The sequence below is a fragment of the Lineus longissimus genome, chromosome 17, assembly GCF_910592395.1.
Source record: "Lineus longissimus chromosome 17, tnLinLong1.2, whole genome shotgun sequence".
Classification (NCBI taxonomy): domain Eukaryota; kingdom Metazoa; phylum Nemertea; class Pilidiophora; order Heteronemertea; family Lineidae; genus Lineus; species Lineus longissimus.
In genome coordinates, this window is record NC_088324.1 from 8,723,096 (window position 1) to 8,742,002 (window position 18,907).

Below are 18,907 nucleotides of genomic sequence, written 5' to 3' on the forward strand. Positions count from 1 at the left end.
ACCTTATCTATCATTCGTGGTGCTTTCATACTAGGATTGGCTGTTTTCTGCTCTATATTATTCAGACGGATCTTTGGTCCTGCAATGAGGTTTGATCTACAATGTTGCCTGGTGGTTTTTTGAACGAAATTGGATATGCAAGTGAATGTTTCCTCGGGCTTGAATCTTTTCCATTGATGTTTTTAGCTTTAGAAATCAAACGCGCTGTCTCATACTGTGCATTCAACATTGAACATGCTTCATAACGTCGAGTCGACAGGAGGAAGCGTTTGCACGTACCCTTCTTTCTTGTCCGATGTGGAAGCGAAAAAGGTTTTTGCCCTGTGTTAAAATCTTAAATCTTGAGTCGAGAGCACACGATTAGGCTAATTGTCTCCACAAAGAACATATAGAGGCAATACGTTAGTCTGTTGTTCTGAAGTCGAAAAACCAGTTTGCCTGTTTATTAGTTATCACTTCTTAAACTAACATTACTTTCACACATTGTCATCCCGCTGTAATTTGAATGGACGATTTTTACGAAAAAATAACGTTGCCCACGCTTCAATCAATTAACACCTGATTAACGCTGGAAAGTGTTACTCATAGCTTAAATGGCAACATCTAGAATACATCCTTTTCTCTCATTTCACTTAACTAATGACATTACAATACGGAACGTAGGCGTGGTTTAGCCGGTCACACACTGGTAAATCAGTGCGCGAGACTAGATTATATAACAAAAATGAGTTTGGTTTTCTGATACATGGTCTCAGTCACCAGCATGGATGTATTTTCCATCATAAAAACATATTTAAAAAAAAAGGAAAAAAAATATGATGAGGTTTTGAAAACAATTATGGTCTCGGGGTCAAATCAACCCGTCACGGCCGAAAAGTCAATTCACGGGTTATAAACGGTCTAATATGACCCACTAAACTTCAGACCCCCAAACCTTCGCCTCAGTTTTGGTCTACATTTTTGGTCCACCATCCTTCCCTCGTTTTTAGTTCAGAGATTCGCCAGTGCGATGTTGATGTTGAGTCGAACTCAACTTTTTCAAGAAAACAATTCTTTGAAATGCAGTTGTGTGATTAACTTCGTTTATAACAGGATTTTGCGCGTATGGTTGTCCTTGAAAGAGTCTTATACCCTCCTTTCGAATTTCATTATAGTTAATGGAAATTTCAAAGTTGGCTTCAGTACGGTTCTTCAAAATAGGCTTATTGGTCTCTCATGCTGGCGTTTATTTGAGCTAGGCGCTATTGCCTTTAGATATCTGGTCCATTTTCCCGCCTTACCTTTGGCGCTTTATTACGCTGTGACTCCAATGCTCCGCGACCACCTTGACTATATCCTGCCGCCCGTTTACCCAAGTCCTCTCATCACTCACATGGCAGCGGACATTCGCATCAGAATTCAAGGAGCGCCTAGATCGCCCGGCCTGGATCATTGCTGATGAACGCTATATCCATTTACTGGATTAAGTCCTGATTCATCAACAGCTTGTCTGGTGCACGTTTTGTCTTCCGTTTCTGAGGCATCGACATTTATTCTAGTCGGGCGTTTGGAATTCGCACGTACGTAGTTACTTGTAATTGCGTTGATGTACCTAAATTCACGGAGTGAACATTGGTATGAACCCGGGAAGTGTTCGTTTAAAAATTGTTTGTTCAGTCAGGGCGACTAAGACACGTGAACAGGTATCACCCATCGGAGAAATGATTTACTAATACGTGATTAGATTGATTTCTGATCTCAGCGCGTTCACGAAGTTGTCATTGGTGTTACAACATAAATCAGTGGATTTCACGCCTCCCAGGTACCATCCGTTCAGCCAGGAAAACCCGGGCACGGTTGTTGGACTTTTTGCGTCGGAGTCCTCACTGTGGCACGCGACTGAGGCTGATGTATGTGTAGGTGCTAACATTCTCGGCGTTGACATTGTAGTTAGCTCCCGGATTTCGCACTTTGAAATTGCTACTATACTAGTCGAGGAGACCAGGACAGGTGCTTAGTTATCGCACGGCTGATCCCCTTCTGATCGATAGGTACTTTCTTGGAATTGTCATTTAGGTTACAATAGAAACCTTCAGCGCTCACGCCTACAGCTACCTAGAGGGAAAGCCTGACACGTGGTCGGGTACCTCGCGTCACAGAAATCTCAGCGCTGCTCCCATGGGGCCATCCCCAATCGATACAACGAATGCTTGCCTAGTTAGCTCAACAGGATTCAGGAAGCTAGCTGCATAATATAATTTCCTTTCTATTCAATCGCTAGGTCGGGGCGTACGTTTCACTTTTTGATGCAAGTTTCGGAAATTATTGCTTTATTTTGCGGGAAACAGGATTATCAGCACATCTTTCGAAGCCCTGGTGCCTGGTGACGTATGCTCACAGACACGTGGTAGTGGTGACATCTTGGATTCCCGGAGCACATGGCTTGTCATCGATTGTTTGAATAATAGTGAATGTATCTAGCTATTGACTCAGTGTTACAGAAATAGTCACTGAAGAATCTTTGCTCGTTTATCAAGAGTGGATGGTTTGTCCAATTGTGGTGTGGATATTTACTGAGGATTTTTGTCACAATTTTTAAGGGATTATAGAGGACGGTGGAACATTTGTGCACTGTTTCTTCGTTGTTGTCGTTGTTTCTCAGTTTGTCCCCATCCGTGTATGTTATGACATGTACATGTTCTTCTCGGGTTGTCGACTACAATTGGCTCTCAACCAGGGGTTTATTTACCTGATGTGCTTTCATCAACATTTTGTCTCAGAAATGGTGATGTTTCTTCTCCTCTCTAGTTTAGCTTAGCATAGGGCCAATTCTAAACTGATTTGTGTTTAGTGGATATGCAGCTGGTTTTCTATTCTTAAGCATAACTCCGTGTCTGAACTTCTCTTATTTCTTGAGATCTTCTACTCACCTCTGCAAAGAGCAGACTCTGATTTTCGCAATGATATTGCGACTGCTTGGACCACAGTTATAGACCAATCGCACTGAGCTCTAATGCACTGTATGTGTATGCATGTATAACTGAATCACTTAGAAGAGCAGTCTTTCGATATGTGAGCAGTCACAGAGACTTCCTCATGCACTGAAACTACTGGAATACCCTATCACGCCATCACTTGTAACAAAAGCTACGCTCACGCAATGATCTTTCGCTTCTCGGACCACCACAGCTATAAACCACCCAGTCGTTAAGGCATACCATTAATACGGAGCGATATTCCTCCGAATCTTCTTATGACAGCACCAACATGATATACCATCTGCTGCTTTCACTGAAATCAGGATATTGTTTTCCTTCCCTCTGATCTAATATCGCTAAAAGGATAAAATAAAAAGTATCCTTTGGTATACTTTTTCCAGAAATGTTTTGATTTGTTAGTGCAGGGCGTACGACGTTGCTTATTTACTGTCTTCTTTGGAGTTCCTCTATCGTGTTTGTTTTATTCTAAGTGTATTTACCACAAACCCGAGGCAACACATTTGGAGTAACAGTTAAACGGAGCGTGTTTCAGCGGTTGTGGTCTCAATTCGGATAGTATTCACTGCTCACGAAACTCGGAATACTTGACTTACAATTTTTTTGGGAATACAATAGTGTGCAGCTACCAATTATCAACAGTCATTACTTGATTTGTAATTCAATATCTATCAAATGACGCCAATCAAGGTCAGTTAGGTTGCTTCTTGCCGATATGTTATGTTATTATATGCCACGGTGCTAAGTGTACTTTAGCAAGGTGGCATCATCTACGCTGCTTTTATGCAATAATTCGCCTTGTTACAGGTGTATCTCTTAAACCTCTTTCGTTGATAAGTCACACAGACGGCCGTGTACGGAGCAACCGGGACGGAGCTTACATTTATGGAGTTTCTTTCGATCAGTTTAATGCCAAGTTCCAGATTCAAACTTAGTACATTTTAACATTATGAACAGACAGTTACTTGCCTGTGCTTATTCGCAAGCGACAAGTCTTCAGGTAACGATTTAACTTATTTGCTTGGATATTCGGCCCAAGTTAGGGCAATCAGTTGAATGAGAAAGTTATTGCTGAAAGTTTCTAATATGCCTAAGGAGAAACAGGAGAAAGAGACAATGCAGGTTCCCCAGCCTGCTTATGTCAGGAGACGGCGGAATAGCAAGTACGAGATCAAAAGTTCGAGCATCGAGGGCAAGCCGGTGAAGCCTTGGACCAGGTAAGCGTTGGTGTTGTGACTCAAATGATGTCCTTATCCCGGTAGAGAGGGCGACTACGTGTCACCATGTTTCTGTGTAGAGGGGACTTTAGATGTACCTTCGAAAATGGACACAACCATTTCTAATCGAAAACGACATCTCTGTGTCTATTTTTGACACAAACATTTTGATAGAAGACGGCATCTCTGTAACTCTTTTGCATTTTGTTTTCGGTATATTAGCTCTAATGTAAGTGCACTGTAAAATGACTTCCATTTGTAATTATCTGAGGTAATCCTCACCTATATGTAAGATGATACCCCAGGGTCCACGAATAATGCACAATTATCGTGCTAAAGTAACCGCCTGTAACAGTTAACGAGCTGCAGTTATAATATCATATTGGTAACTCGTGTGCTGGCAAGTTCACGGCTTATGCATTGCACTATTAGAAACATGTTTATCATAGGTCATGATGTAATGATATTGGCTAACAATGCAATATGTCGTAACAGGTCAGTAGCAGCAATCAAGAATACATATCATACAAGTATATTAGTTTTTTTCCACCTTTTCAATTCAGTTTCTACTTTTAAAAGGGTTCTGATTTTTAAACAACGCACGCGGTGTCGTGAACCTCCCGCTCAAAAGTGCCATCCATGCCTATTAGATGATTCAGGTGAAGAAGTAGAAAATGTCCCCCTGGAAAAAGTGTTTTCTAACGGATTGTGGAACTAGGTTATGGTTCTTTATTAGAGGCTGTGACCGGTGTAAAAGTAAAAAGTGTCCCCCTAGAAAAAGTGTCCGGGCCTATTGTATTCTGACAGATTATGGCATATGGTTCTATATATGCAATGACCGTCACTAGCTCAGCGCATAATAGAATCCTTTGTTCCCGGACATTTTATCCTAGGACATTTTAAACTTCTACACCGGCAAACTAGAAGTCTGAAAAGTCAAAGGATGGCGTCTATAGAGTCATGTACCATAATCCGTTGGAATTGAAATCGTCAAAGCAATTGCGCAATAACGCAGTTACGTCTATGAGAAAAGGAGGTATCTTGGACAAGGTGTTTTCAAGCAATAAATCTGAACTTGCCTCGAGTTGATATTCTGCTGAGAATGCTGCTAAGCAACTGGTTAGAATGGTGTTATGGTCTCTGTTTTGAAGTTCACATTGGAATGCAGGGACGACTAGACAAATCACTCCAATCAACTTCAAAACAAATCAAAGTCGTTTTGAAAGTTTTTATTGATACTTTCCATTATCGAGCTATAATTAGCATCCTGTATAATTAGCAACCTCTAAAGTTGACTCACATACCGTAGGTTGTCTCGATTGGGGCACATTTCGTAAAATCATTATTCCCGTCTATGGATGCTATTGAAAGCGCAAACGATATTGATAATGGAATCCATCATTGAGATTGATACACGACGCAATAATTTTGAATGAAAATGTTCCGATGACGATAAAACCTCCCGCCTACAGTTTATGAAGGATCTGGAAGCTGCTTTCTTTTATAACCTTTACAATTCTTTGAACATGTTGAAGACGTGATTAACCATTGTATCTGGTTTCCTTGTCGATCTATAAAGCCCATTATTTCGGAAGTTCCTGACGGAAAAAGCGACGGGAGAAAACGGGAGGCATCGTGCCTGAAAGCCATCTGAAATTGTTAGACATTTGTTCCAATTTTTTAAACTCTTAGATACTATGAGTAAGGTTACATGTAGCAGGAAATTATTCGTTATTTTCTGCACGCCTAACTCTTTGCCCTGGAAACTTTTTGCGCTTTCCGAGTGCAGCCGACGTCGAAGATCACGTCACCCGCTAGCGCGGCAAGATCTCCATAGCCAACCATCGTGATCCGTAATTGAACAAAACAGGTGCCTATTTTTGACCGGGGCACTTAGTACTCTTGCCATGGCGACCGCGCGCGTGATGATTAACATTCGCGGGGCTTGTTGACCTAAATTTGAACGCTATGCATGGTTCGCCACTCCCTGCGCGCGAGTATCTCATAGATAACCAGCCGGCAGGAAAGGTAGGATGTGTCGATTCTGAGATTGTAACGATTTCGTCTTGTTTCGCTTTTGTGTTGATACATGCAAACGTTTAGATATATAATGTACACAAGGGGTGTAGCCTATCTCGGGGTGTACGTATTTTGACCTACCGCGCTGTTAAAACGAGACGCCTTTTATATAATGGGGTGGGGGTCGTCCTGTTAGGCCCAATTCCGACACACTGACGTCAGACGTAATTTTTAGGTACATGCCCGTAGACATTCCATCTATAGGGATAAAACCCGAATATGAAATGAAAGCCTAAACCTCACAGGGTCCCAATCCCTTGAACGTGTCTGTCACACAAAGCGTTGACATTTGATGTAAAATGTCAAGCGGAAGTTGTCTGATGTTTCGGTGACATTAAACACTCCCTCTTCTATTCCGATTCCCGCGTTCTATACCATAAACATGATAAAGGGAAGTTATGCATTCTAGGTGGGCGAAAGGGCTATGTATCTTACAAGAATTTATTTTTCAGGATAAAAAAGATGCTTGAAGCGTAGGTCGTTAACTGCTGGAATGCTCACTTGGAAAAAAATTCAACTTTTTGTTATTTGCTCTATTCCGCTCAGGCTGTGATTTAACTTCATGGTTCTCATCGCCTCGTATGGCGAACATGCTAATATACAATGAAATGAGGGTGTGGCCTTGCATCATAGAGCTTACGATTTTATGACCGCTTAGGTGTTCAGCGGGGTGTCATTCCATGGGCCTGACCTTTCATTGCGGCCAGTCGCCTCGAGTGGTAATCTGCTGAAAAAACTCAATCGGGGCGAACTTGATAAAGTTCTACACAATAGACATCAACATTGTATCATAAAGTTTGCAGCTGCGTCCAAATTTTATTGCTGCGACTAGGTGTCGGCAGGATGGGGTCTCTATCCTCCCAATCTCATTTTCGCGCTTCCATATTGCCATCAGCTGCTGTGCCAATCACGAGGTGACCTTTCGCCGAAAGTAGGGTTGTTCTGTCGCTTTATCATTGCATTTCTGCTCTAAATGCGTTTAGGCTAAGTATCAGCGTCGTTAAGCTTGCTATGAACGTAGTAGTAAAGTATGGTCTTAGATTACGTCATTAATCAGTCACAATATAATGGTGACGTATTCAAAAACACCTCGGGAAGTAGGACAACGATTCCCGCCTTGAGTATCAAGCCGACTCTGGGTTTCGAACCAGCGGCTATACCACAGCGGCTATATACTTATGACTTTAAACCCCTTATCAACACTCATCAATGACTTCGCTAAGCTTCTACTACGCGCCTTCAAAACACGGCGGAAGCTAAGTACCTTATAGTGACTACGCAAATGAAAACAAGGGAAGCTAAGTACTTCATCTTCACTATGAACCATAGATACCGCAAGCACTCACAACATCAACAAAGACATAGACTCAACGATAATGCGCTTATATCAGTACGTGTTGCATTCCTCGTACCAATTCATTCCGTTAATTAACTCGGTACGTCTCTGATATAAGGTCATGAGGAAATTATTGTTATTTGATGGTGCTTTCTTCCGGGGTGGTGCAACGAAGACATGGTGGGTGTCGCGCTGATGACAGGCGCAATTGATGATTACATCTCTCCATCCTGAGGAAATCAGGGGTTCATGTTCGCCTCTCCGGCTCTGCACAAACCCCCAGACACAAAACCCTCATTTGCTGAAGTAAAGGTGGCCAAGATTTGTCCATATCAGCCACGTGATGGGCGGACCTGACTCCTCAATTTAATAACACATATTTAAAAAATCACTAACAATTTGATATTGTTGTTAACTGAATTTTTCCCTAGCGAAAGAAACCATACATTTTAAAGAAATAAACTGCATCCGATTTTAAGAAGGAGATCGCCCTTTTCCATACACACTGCGGTTATGTTACTCATCTCACACACATGCAGTGCATCGTTAGAAACTGTGGTGAACGTTACCCAACTTGTCGCCCAGAGACATAGTAGTTTCTTGAGGATGGTCTCTTAGTTTGACAGTTAATCTCGAATCTCTACCAACACGCTATGATTAATGGCATTAATCCATTCAATTAATAGTTTCATTTCCTTAAAAAGCTTCTAACTACTTATCAATAAAAAATACTTGACTGTTATTAGAGTTGTGAATTATGTATCAGTCTGAGAACATGTAGTTTGCGGTTGGTAATTAATGTCCTTAACTCTTTGTTACTAAGCTTATCTTGCTGCCAAAATATTTTTCACAATATTGATGAGTAAGCCCAATTCATACTCCGACACATGACCAACAGCTCAGTCGTTTCGTATTGTTATACCGCAGTTAACAGGGAGTTTTCGCAAAGTCCCCGGAACGCCAACACCAACGCGTACTTAATTGTTCGGCACTGAGTGATCAGGGTGTCGAACAGCGGGTTTGGCGTTCGCCTTGGCGTTTTCTGGGACTTGGCGATGAAACTCCCTTGTATTAAACAAAACGCGAACTCCTATGGTCGCGCGTCGAGGAATGAAAGCGGCTTTCCATTGGCGAACAACAGAAGACTTTTGCCCTCCGAACACGCGTCAAATATACTATAAATTGCAGTGCACCATGTGTACTGCACAGTTCACTTGGGGGTAGTCTCTTGGGACTGATAATTAATCTCAAAATCTCTACCAATACACTTTGATTAATGGCGTTTCGTTCACTTTGCGTTTATAATTGTTAGTTGAGATTCGTAAAACATTAGAAGTTAGCAAAGCAAAGAGCAACATAGCCAAATACCGAGGTAGTGGAAGTGCTTGACTGAACTAAAGCTTTTTAAAAGTCTTATTTGCGAACATCGTATATTTTTTGCTTCCCCACTTCTTTTGTCTTCGCTCATTAGAGCCATTCGTCGTGCTAATGCGGCACAATGCCATTTGGGCTCGTTGACCTTTTGATATTTGTCTCGAGGGCCTTGTGTGGGGAAACAGATGTTGATGGTGTCGTGGGTGTAGCTGGCAGAGCATATTTTTACATGCCGCGACGCTTCCAAGATGGCCTATTTGATTTTTTTTAGCTAGAGGTCTGAAATATGATGTGTTTATTTCCGGCTAGATGTGATTTTTAGATCAGGATTTCTCTAATATACATGTTCTTATGCTTTAAGCGGAAGCCATATTTGTCATATTTGCCCACGTGTTTATAAGAATTATTGGAATTTTATCGCCACCGAAACCAAAGATGTTTTTGCATCACGCCCCGTGTTCTTTTCGGATCATACAGTTTTTGGATTTACACTGTTTGAGATTTAAAAAACCTTCTCCGGCGGGATCAATTATGCAACCATTAAGACAGTTCAGAGAAACGAAGACTTATTAATATTTTCTAGGAACCTTTTTTTCTTCTTTTCATTTTGTTTTGCAGTGAGAGTGAGTATACGTTTCCCGCTGATGAAGAAATAATACATTAAATCGCATGCTTAAACTCTCCTTTTCACTGTATACTACTGTAATTTCACATACATGTTTGACAAGTCAACAACCATCACTCTAATGATTCAGAAATGATTTGACTTTAACTCTCAAACTGAGCGTCAACATCGCTGTCCACTTCACAGCACTTTTATCATCGCGACGAAGCCTGTTCATTCGTTCGACTAAACACGCTGAAAGCGAGTATGAATTCGATTCGTCTCGATTGGTGGGTCATAATCACAGATACATGACCATCGATGTTGAACAGACGCATTGAATTTCATGAGGTGGACAGATTTCTCCGGGGACGACCATCGGGAATGGATCTTTCGTGTCAGTATGATGTTGCACGCTCAGTTTAATACCAATGCAGCGCCTGTACGGTCCAAAGCTCGGTTCATCTAAGCCGTAAGGAATAATTCAATATCGCCAAGGCATTGTCGAATTGGGGATTTTCAAATCCAATTTGCCGGTCCATTGATTTTTATTCTATTCATGGTGTCGCTGAGCTCATGCTGAAATCATCAACACCTTTTGAAACGTCCTCCTTTTGCGCAGGACTGGAACTCGTTTCGCCCTGACCGTGTTTGAATTCGTTGGCCGCCATTGCCGACGAATGGCCTCGACTTCGCCAATTAATCATCAGGAGACTTTTAGGGCTTCTAGTCACCTGAAAAATAGTAACATGGTTAGAATGATACATTGAATCATTTTTTGGTTGACACTATTTTTGTCAAACGCCATCTGTTTCTGTTACTTTATTCCCTAAATGAGTCCGAATCTGTGGTTGCGGCCTTTTTTACACCACGCGATGACAATGTATACTATACAGTGACGAATGCCACGTGGGAGTTGTTACCATCAGAGAGAATATGCTTGAATGTCATGTCTGCTTAAAAGGATTCTTTTTGCAATTTGTCAAAATGATGTGGCGCGAAATGTTTCAGTTTAGCAGTATTAAAGTAAGAAAAAGGAGTATCGGGTGCAACGATTTCGTCAAAGGCCAGTTTTTGAACGAAAAGAGCAGGCCTAAGGTCTGACTTTAGGGAACTCACTTAGTAATCTCTTCGTTTTTGGCCTTTGAGAACATGAGCTCCAAGTTATTTGTGTTTTAGGATACTCTAAGAGAGATTCAATAGATTATTGATGAGTCACGAGTACGCCCTTTAATAATTGGAGTCGAACTTCAAGAAATATTTACCATTCTTAGACAGCGCTTGGAAAGGACATCATATGATTTCGAAAAATTTTTTTCAGGAAATATCTCCATCGATGGACTTATTATCTCGAGCGATCGACATATTATCTCGGGCGATCGAGTTATTTATCTCGAGCTAATATCTCGATCGCTCCATCGATGGAGATATTTCCTGAAAAAAACTTTGTCATGTTGAAAAAAAGAAAATCATATGATGTGCTTTCCCAGGCACCGTATACGCTACTTCTAAAAGTTGGCCCTTTAATAATTTGAGTCCAACTTCAAGGAGCCTCTGAGCACATTGACATTAAAGCGTCAAAGCGTAGCTGAGAGGGATATTAGTGAGCTATTAGTCTCTTGATGTATTGAAATTCTTGAAGGTTTTGGATAATAGTCTTGAAGGAGAACTGAAAAGTTAAAAAAAAAATTGATATCTTGACATTAATAAACAGTAGAATAAAAGATGTCACTGCATCTTTCCCGGCTGAAGTCGTCACTCGTATGAAATACGAGTTCTTCATTTTTCACAGTGTCATGTTTGATATTGATAGTAAGTTTATAGTCATTATCTTATTAACTTAGAAAAGACAGATTTTATTGAAGTTGTCAGTTTACCTTTAAGTTAATGTTTGAGGACATTTAAAGGGTAAGGTGGATTATTACTTCAATATGCTTGTTCATCCCCTGTATCATCTGCTACAATGCCGTGATTAGAATAGATATTGGATTTGTCGTAAACATTTCCAGTATTTAATGGGGATGGCGAATCCGGCTCCTCGCCAGTGTAGGTGTCCTCCGCGGTATCTGGTCTTCTCCTACTTTACATAACGAATCGCTTAATATTGTTTAAATGCAAATAATATCCCAGTTGATGCTCAGCTATCAACTCAAACTACTGTGTCGACGTGTTTAAGCCGGTTGAAAGGCGTTTGTTACACATTGGCCCATTGCACATATAATATAGGCCATTTGTACAGGCGACACGGTATACGAAGCGCCTTAACTCCATGACAACTGATATTGCAAATATGATTTCAGTGTTACCAGATAGCAATACTTGATCGCGATTATCAAGATTAAGATGGTGGATCATATGTCACAACTTGATGCAGGGGTTGTTAATTAGTCAGGGTCAAACACAGTTCAGATATTAAAGGGAGATGTTAAAGGCAGGGTTCAGGTTGGTCAGATTAAGTTGCGCTAAGTCCCCCTTTATAGTTCATTTCCAATTCAAAGGTCGTGATAGATTGTGGATTCGTTGGCGAGAAGCTGAAATATTTCACTAAATGTCTTTTTACTTACAGGGGATCGTTTCAAAAATATTCACGAATTTCAAGTAAATTTTTAGGAAACTTGTTAAGCTCATAAATATTATTCTCTCTCTTCTCTTTTATTTAGGTAAGTACCATACAACAGTCCCAAATCTAAGTGTTGCCATCCTCCTGCTAACAGGGCCTACAACACGAATTCTCCATACGCATGATGAGGGAGTAAGTATGTATCGAGTGAAATGGCCTGATGTTGTCAGGATGAAGTGTTGCCGAAATTGTCAAGGTCAGGTAGGGTGGTCTGATTATATTTTTCTATCAATATTTTGTACATCAATTTTTAATACATGTACCCAGGTCAGTCAATAATCCAGATAAAATTCGTATACGATTCTCATTTAGGTTCTTATTTAGTTTCATGTACATTTGCATGTACATCCTTTACATGAATTGTAAGATTTTTCGTTAAGATCGTAACTAAAAAGAGCCTATCAGATTGTTAGTAAAGATCTTACATGTGATAAAAAATCTAGGACAGGGGACATTTTTTACTTCTACACCGGTACAATCTTACTTGTCTACGTGCTTTTTTGTAGTTGGGCAGAGTACATTTTATACTTTTATATTGACCCTATAGAAAATGGGATTTTTCAAAAGGAAATTTGCGGTGGTCGTGAACGTATTTCGTCTAACTTGTCTGCAACACGAAATATTGTGCTAATCAAGAGTTGCATCGAAACCTTTGGTAAGCCGTCCGGCGTCCCTTGAGATATAGGCAGCGTCTTCCGGGTCTAATTGTCCCTACCTTATCAGGTTAGCTTTATTGGGTTAATAAACAGATGTCACTAAACGGAAATTAGCGAATATGTCATTGCCGCTTTTGATCAAGGGGACAATTTGACAACACTGTTAAAGAAGGAAGCACTGTTTGTGGGGCCGAATCAATTCTGAGGTATCTGAAAAAAGGTATCCTGAGAATCGCCAAGGAATTGGTCTTCAGTTCGCCCATTCATTTTTTTAGGATAACTAGTAATACCATTGGCCGCGATCTCATCAACCTGACAGGGCTTCAGTGCAAATCTTGAAAACATCGACCCTCGAAAAAGCTTCCATGGGGGTCGAAACAGTCCAAGGAAAATAAACGCAATGATAGTCATCGTGAAGCTTGATAATACTGCCGCTGTTGCCTATATACCATCAGTGTACACAATACAATGTACAGTCCCTTATGCTTGTATACTGGCCGTTTACAACTGCTGCTTATCTAGTCTGTAAATCAAATTGATGACTCAATGAGCGTCCTTTACGGATATACAAGATTGATGGACGTTAGATGTTAACAACCTGGTGCCGTTCAGTCATCGGCGCAGAGCTCGAAAAACGTGCGATATCGATAACACGCTCTCAGCCGAAAATCACCAGTACGTTGTCTCTACTCATCCTACTATAAGCTCTTGAACGAAACGAGGTCAGAATGTTGAACTTTTTCTCTGAGCAAAGGACATCACAGTTCTCCACCTGAGCGTAGTCTGACGTCGCCACAATACGCCATCTCGCGAAGTCATGATCATCCGATCTTCAGTTCATTTGCTAGCCACGCCAAGTCCACTGTTTTGCCATATCATAGATCAGTCAATTTTGTCGGGGATATTTGCAAGATTAATGATGGGTCCCACATTGTCGCCATGGCCGGCTACTGTGTCCCTTGAATGCGAATTACGGATCTCTCAGTTGGGCATTGTAGTTGATACATCGTAAGAATTGACCGAGTGTGTGATGCGGTTAGATCTGATCACTCTTGACGTGAAGGGATGCGGTGGAACTATCTAATAATGTCATTTACGTGTCACGGACAGCTATCCATCAATTGATCACACGGAGTAAGGGACGGCGAAGTGCGAGGAAACAATATCCAATCATCCAGGATTGACATTATATTTAGTGTTGACCTGACAATGTTCTTAAGACAATTTGTCTTGAGGTCGGTGTACACAGATCTCGTTCAGCTTTGCTTAGATGTTGCTAGTAGAAAATTCCATCATAGTCCATTAGCGTGTGAGGAAACATGTCAAATTAATGTGGATGACATTTTGTTTAGTCTGACTCGACATGACCATTAATGACAATGTTATTAAGACAATGGTCTTGGGATCATGGCTTTGTTCTATAATGTCAAGGTGGACTGCAGTCACACCTGGACCACTGACAAGTGTCATGAAATTAAGGTCAGGTCGTTGTCAATTGGCATTGTCCGTGATCGGCGTTGACATGACCATCGGTGGCGCCCGGCGTTGGCGATGTTCATAAGACAATTTGTCTTTCGGGTCACGAGGTGACAATGTACTCTCCTCTAGTTTTTCATAACTTGTTGCTTGCAGAAAATTCCCCTGGCCAATGGCGGGTGAGGAAACATGTAGAATTATCGTAGATTGAGATTGTGTTGGCGCTGACACGGCCATCAATAATGGCGTTGCTCTTATGGAATATAGATCATTGACCTCAGCCTGCTTCCACTTGAGATTTGCCTCAGCTCGTGGTGATAAAATAACACTATCCAGTATATCAAAAGGCAGGTTCATTGGGGTGTAAGGAAACATGTCCAATCATTGTAGGTTGACCTATAACAGCTGACGTGACAGTCGAGAGGCTATGTCTAGGCATTATTTTGCGTTTACGAAATATCTTTCAGGTCGGTTTGTCCAATCAAGAATATCTTAGTGATTTTTCATTGAGTTCGGGAAAACACGCTGGGGAAAATATCGTCACATGCGCGTCCATCATTTGACATGTCGGTGTCAAAGCCTTGACTGTATTGTGGGCTAAACCATGATTGACGCCACCCACATTTACGGAATTATCCAGACGCTATTCGACTAATGGTGTCTAACCGCTCCTAACCTAAAATGATGACCTGCTTTGACCCAATATCCGTGACATTTTCCATCAGATTGCTGTCTGCGTTCTATGATTCTGAAAAAAGGACCTTTGGTATTTGAGACATGAAAGAAAAATAAAAATTCCGCAATCAGTTAGCACAAAGAACCAACAGCTGTAAACCATATTTGAAAGGCAAGCTTCGTCCATATTCTAAATCTTGCCATTATCATCTTTTCAACTTGATTTAAAAACAGATTTAGGATCCCGTACTATAAAAATCAAACAGTCATATTTTTTGCCTGTATATTAGAAGGCATTTCATTGGATGGATGATGGTTCATGGGGTCATACCTAGTTCTGTTGTCCGTGTCTTTAAAGTTTTATTGGGGCTGTAGAAACGATGCTAGGCATTATACATGTACATGTTATAGAGATTAAGATACACTTACGTCTGACTTCTACTCGCCTTTGAGACAGCAGTTAGGACTGAAATCTGATAATCAGACAAAATATCTTGACAAATATTGTCATCAGCCGCAGATTACATATTGAACCGTTATTCACGAGACAGGCGCAAGTGCGTGCGTAGGTGATACCTCTTACATTATAATTTTTTCTTCATTTCTTTGCGACGAATTTAGCCCTTTGCGGAAAGCTTTATGCGATGTTATTACCAGTGTCCAGCGAGACCACTTCCTTTAAGAATTCTCATAGGGGATGAGAAGAAAAAAATTCTTTGTAGTTAGAGATGATAGGATTATTCATCATGAGATTCCTGTCACAATATAATGACGATAAGACCAAAAAGGAGATGGTTGATTTACCAAAGGTCATCGCATCATAACATGCATTCCCAGTAGAAATTTCTTTTGGTTTGTTGTTTGCATGCAAGATGAAGGATTACCTTCTATTTCTTGAATATAAACAAACTGGTGTCAAATTTAGAGGTAACATCAAACATACGATACGTCATGCAGAGAGCAATCAGGACTTCACCAGCGTTCTTTTGCTGTCTCTTATATGTATGATATTAAAGTCCTAGTACGTTCCTTCAAAATTAATGTTTTTATTATTATAAGTCGATGGAAGCCCATCTTCCCGTTCCTTTCCCTGGCGGGCAGAGTCCTGGTCATAAATTGCCTGGCAGCTTCAAGGCCGTGGCATAAATTTCATATTATATCACCTCCCAAGAAACTCGTCTCTGACATTCAGGCTGTTTTCACTGACTCATTTTGGCATGGTAAGCGTCACTGGGTCAAGCAAAGCCTTCCATCTCTGCATACTGATGATGGTGGCCTCGGCCTGGTTGGTGTAGAGTCCAAATTCGCGTCGTTCCGACTAGCTTTCTGCAAACACATATTTTTCGGGGAGGCGGACCATCATGCTTTTGGAATGTGCCGATATATTTTCAGAGACTATCGGGCGTTGAACTATACATTCAGTGGTTCATGTGTGATCTACCGATGGAGTTTTGGCCTCCGTCCACCAAACTGTATCAGTACGTGAGGGATTGCATCACTACCCAAGCCGTATTAACCATCCTCAGCACTGTTGACACAAGATATCAAATTCTCTCTGAACCAATCTTTCTCAACCCGACCCTCCTGCCAGGTTACACCCCCTCAAATTCTATCCTAAACCTCACTCACATTTCCACCATTGCTGGTCTATTGAATTCAGATGGTTCCGTCAAAGCCGTGGAAGAAAACACTCTCTTCGCCTATCGGAAAATAAGCACCACACACTACGGTCCCCGGAGTCCCCTCATTTGGGCCAGCAAACCTGCACGCCCCTCAGTGTCCTTGATCCACTCGATTCAGAAAAGTGCTTTCGGTTTCAGTACCTGGCCACAAAGAAATTCTACAACATTTTTTGTAGGGCCCACTACTCCCAAACACACGCCAACCCACCGGGATACAAGTGGAAGGATTCTCTCTTGTCGGCAAATTATCCGAGGTTTTCGGCTTTTTACACTTCCCCCATTCCAAAAGGGCATGGAGACGTGCAATGGCGGATTTCTCATGGTGCCATAGCCAACCAAGTATTCCGCTACGATGCTGGCTTTGCCCGAACACCCGACTGTCTTTTCTGCTCTGCTTACGATGATCCAAAGCACACATTCTTGGAGTGCCCCTCCACCAGTAATCTTTGTGCACTTGTGATTCGACTTGCTAGTGGTCTTGACACAGACTATGTATTTTGTCCAGAAGATTACGTATTTCTATTGTCACCAAACACAACTGTCAAGAAGCAGCTAAATCTCATCTTTGTTTTGTCCAAATCAGCAACCTACAAAGCCCTTTCGAATAAGAGCTTTGGCTCCGGCCCCACTGACTCAGAGCTACTATTCAAATCATATCTCAGAAAGATCATCCAAACTGACTTCGATTTCTACCATCTCACAAATAATTTAAACGCGTTTCTAATATTCTGGTGTCACACCGATGCCTTCTGCGTCAACGATGGAGAAGACAATCTTATCTTTAGCCATAACTAAGTTTCAAACTAGTGAACTTGTCTTCCGCTTGGAAGCAGGGTAGGGCCCAGCTTCCAGCCAGGATGGGCGACACCATTGTATCTCTCATTTTTCCATCATATATTAAAAGATTCGCCTTCCATCGTAAAATTCATTAATCACTACCTAGTGTTAGGCCAAGCGCTGGTGACCTAGCATCGTTACTGGGTTGGTGTCATTCTCATTTTTACTTTATCTTAGAGTTGCTTAGCTGCTCAATAATGTTGTCCCTAATCTATGTTGCAATTCTATCAGTACTCACTCAATATATAATGCATCTCGCTTTCTATTTTTCAGGAAAGAAGACGGTCTGTCGGGCAGCTGGTCTTTAAACCGGCCGTGACCCCAATTGAATCCATCCTAACAATAACAATAACATTTTCAGGTCATTTTCAGATTTGAAGAGCCCAGAGTCCCATATACTGCTGCTATCGGAAACACACGCCACTCCCCTGGATGAAGACGGATGGAGACTTCTCTGGGGAGGCCGCTGCTTTTTCTCCCATGGCACTGCTGCCTCTGGCGAACAGGCGCTTCTCTTCTCACCAAGGATAAATCCAAAGAATATCACATCCAATGTTTCATTAAATGGGAGATGCCCCTATTTTGAGTTCCAATTAGAGGAAGTCAATGTACACTTAGCCAACGTTCATGCCCCGACGAAGGGGGAAGGCCGCATATCTTTTATAAGAAAGCTGGACGCCTTGTGTCGACTTTAGACAAAACTGATTTGATTCTGCTCGGTGGAGATTTTAATTCAACCGTAAACCCCATGCTGGATAGAAAGAGCAAAAAGGAAACCCACCTGCCCTCCAGTGTTGCTCTTCGGACCCTTCTTGACAAACATGACCTAATCGACGCCTGGCGCGAACATCACCCCAATTTAGTGCAGTACACTTGGAAGAGGAGTGATGCGCCTGATTCGTCGGCGGCAAGGCTTGACAGATTCTACATATTGTCTTTACCCGTAACATAGTTTCAAACTAGTGAACTAGTCTTCCGCTTGGAAGCAGGGTAGGGCCCAGCTTCCAGCCATGAAGGGCGACACCATTGTATCTCTCATTTTTCCTACATACATTAAAAGATTCACCTTCCATCGTAGGATTCATTAGTCATTACTTAGTATTAGGCCAAACGCTGGTGACCTAGCAGTGTTACTGGGTTGGTGTCTTTCTCATTTTTACTTTCTCTTAGAGTTGCTTAGCTGCTCAATAATGTTGTCCCTAATCTAAGTTGCAATTCTATCAGTACTCACTTAACATCTAATGCATCTCGCTTTCTATTTTTCAGGAAAGAAGACGGTCTCTCGGGCAGCTGGTCTTTAAACCGGCCGTGACCCCAATTGAATCCATCCTAACAATAACAATAACATTTTCAGGTCCCACAGTTCTTTCACATTT

At 41.5% G+C, this 18,907-nt stretch overlaps 1 protein-coding gene across 6 annotated transcripts in view; it reads left to right on the plus strand.

The window, feature by feature from the left end:
- LOC135501153 (GTPase-activating Rap/Ran-GAP domain-like protein 3) overlaps positions 1–18,907 on the plus strand; it is a 185,742-nt gene that overhangs the window by 26,859 nt on the left and 139,976 nt on the right. The window contains exon 1 of one of the 6 annotated variants that reach the window (XM_064793023.1): positions 4,174–4,192. The exons of the other annotated variants lie outside the window; for them this stretch is intronic. The gene's annotated coding sequence lies outside the window, so the exon portion shown is untranslated. Of the gene's footprint in view, positions 1–4,173; positions 4,193–18,907 lie in introns of those variants that run through there. 6 annotated transcript variants of the gene reach the window in all.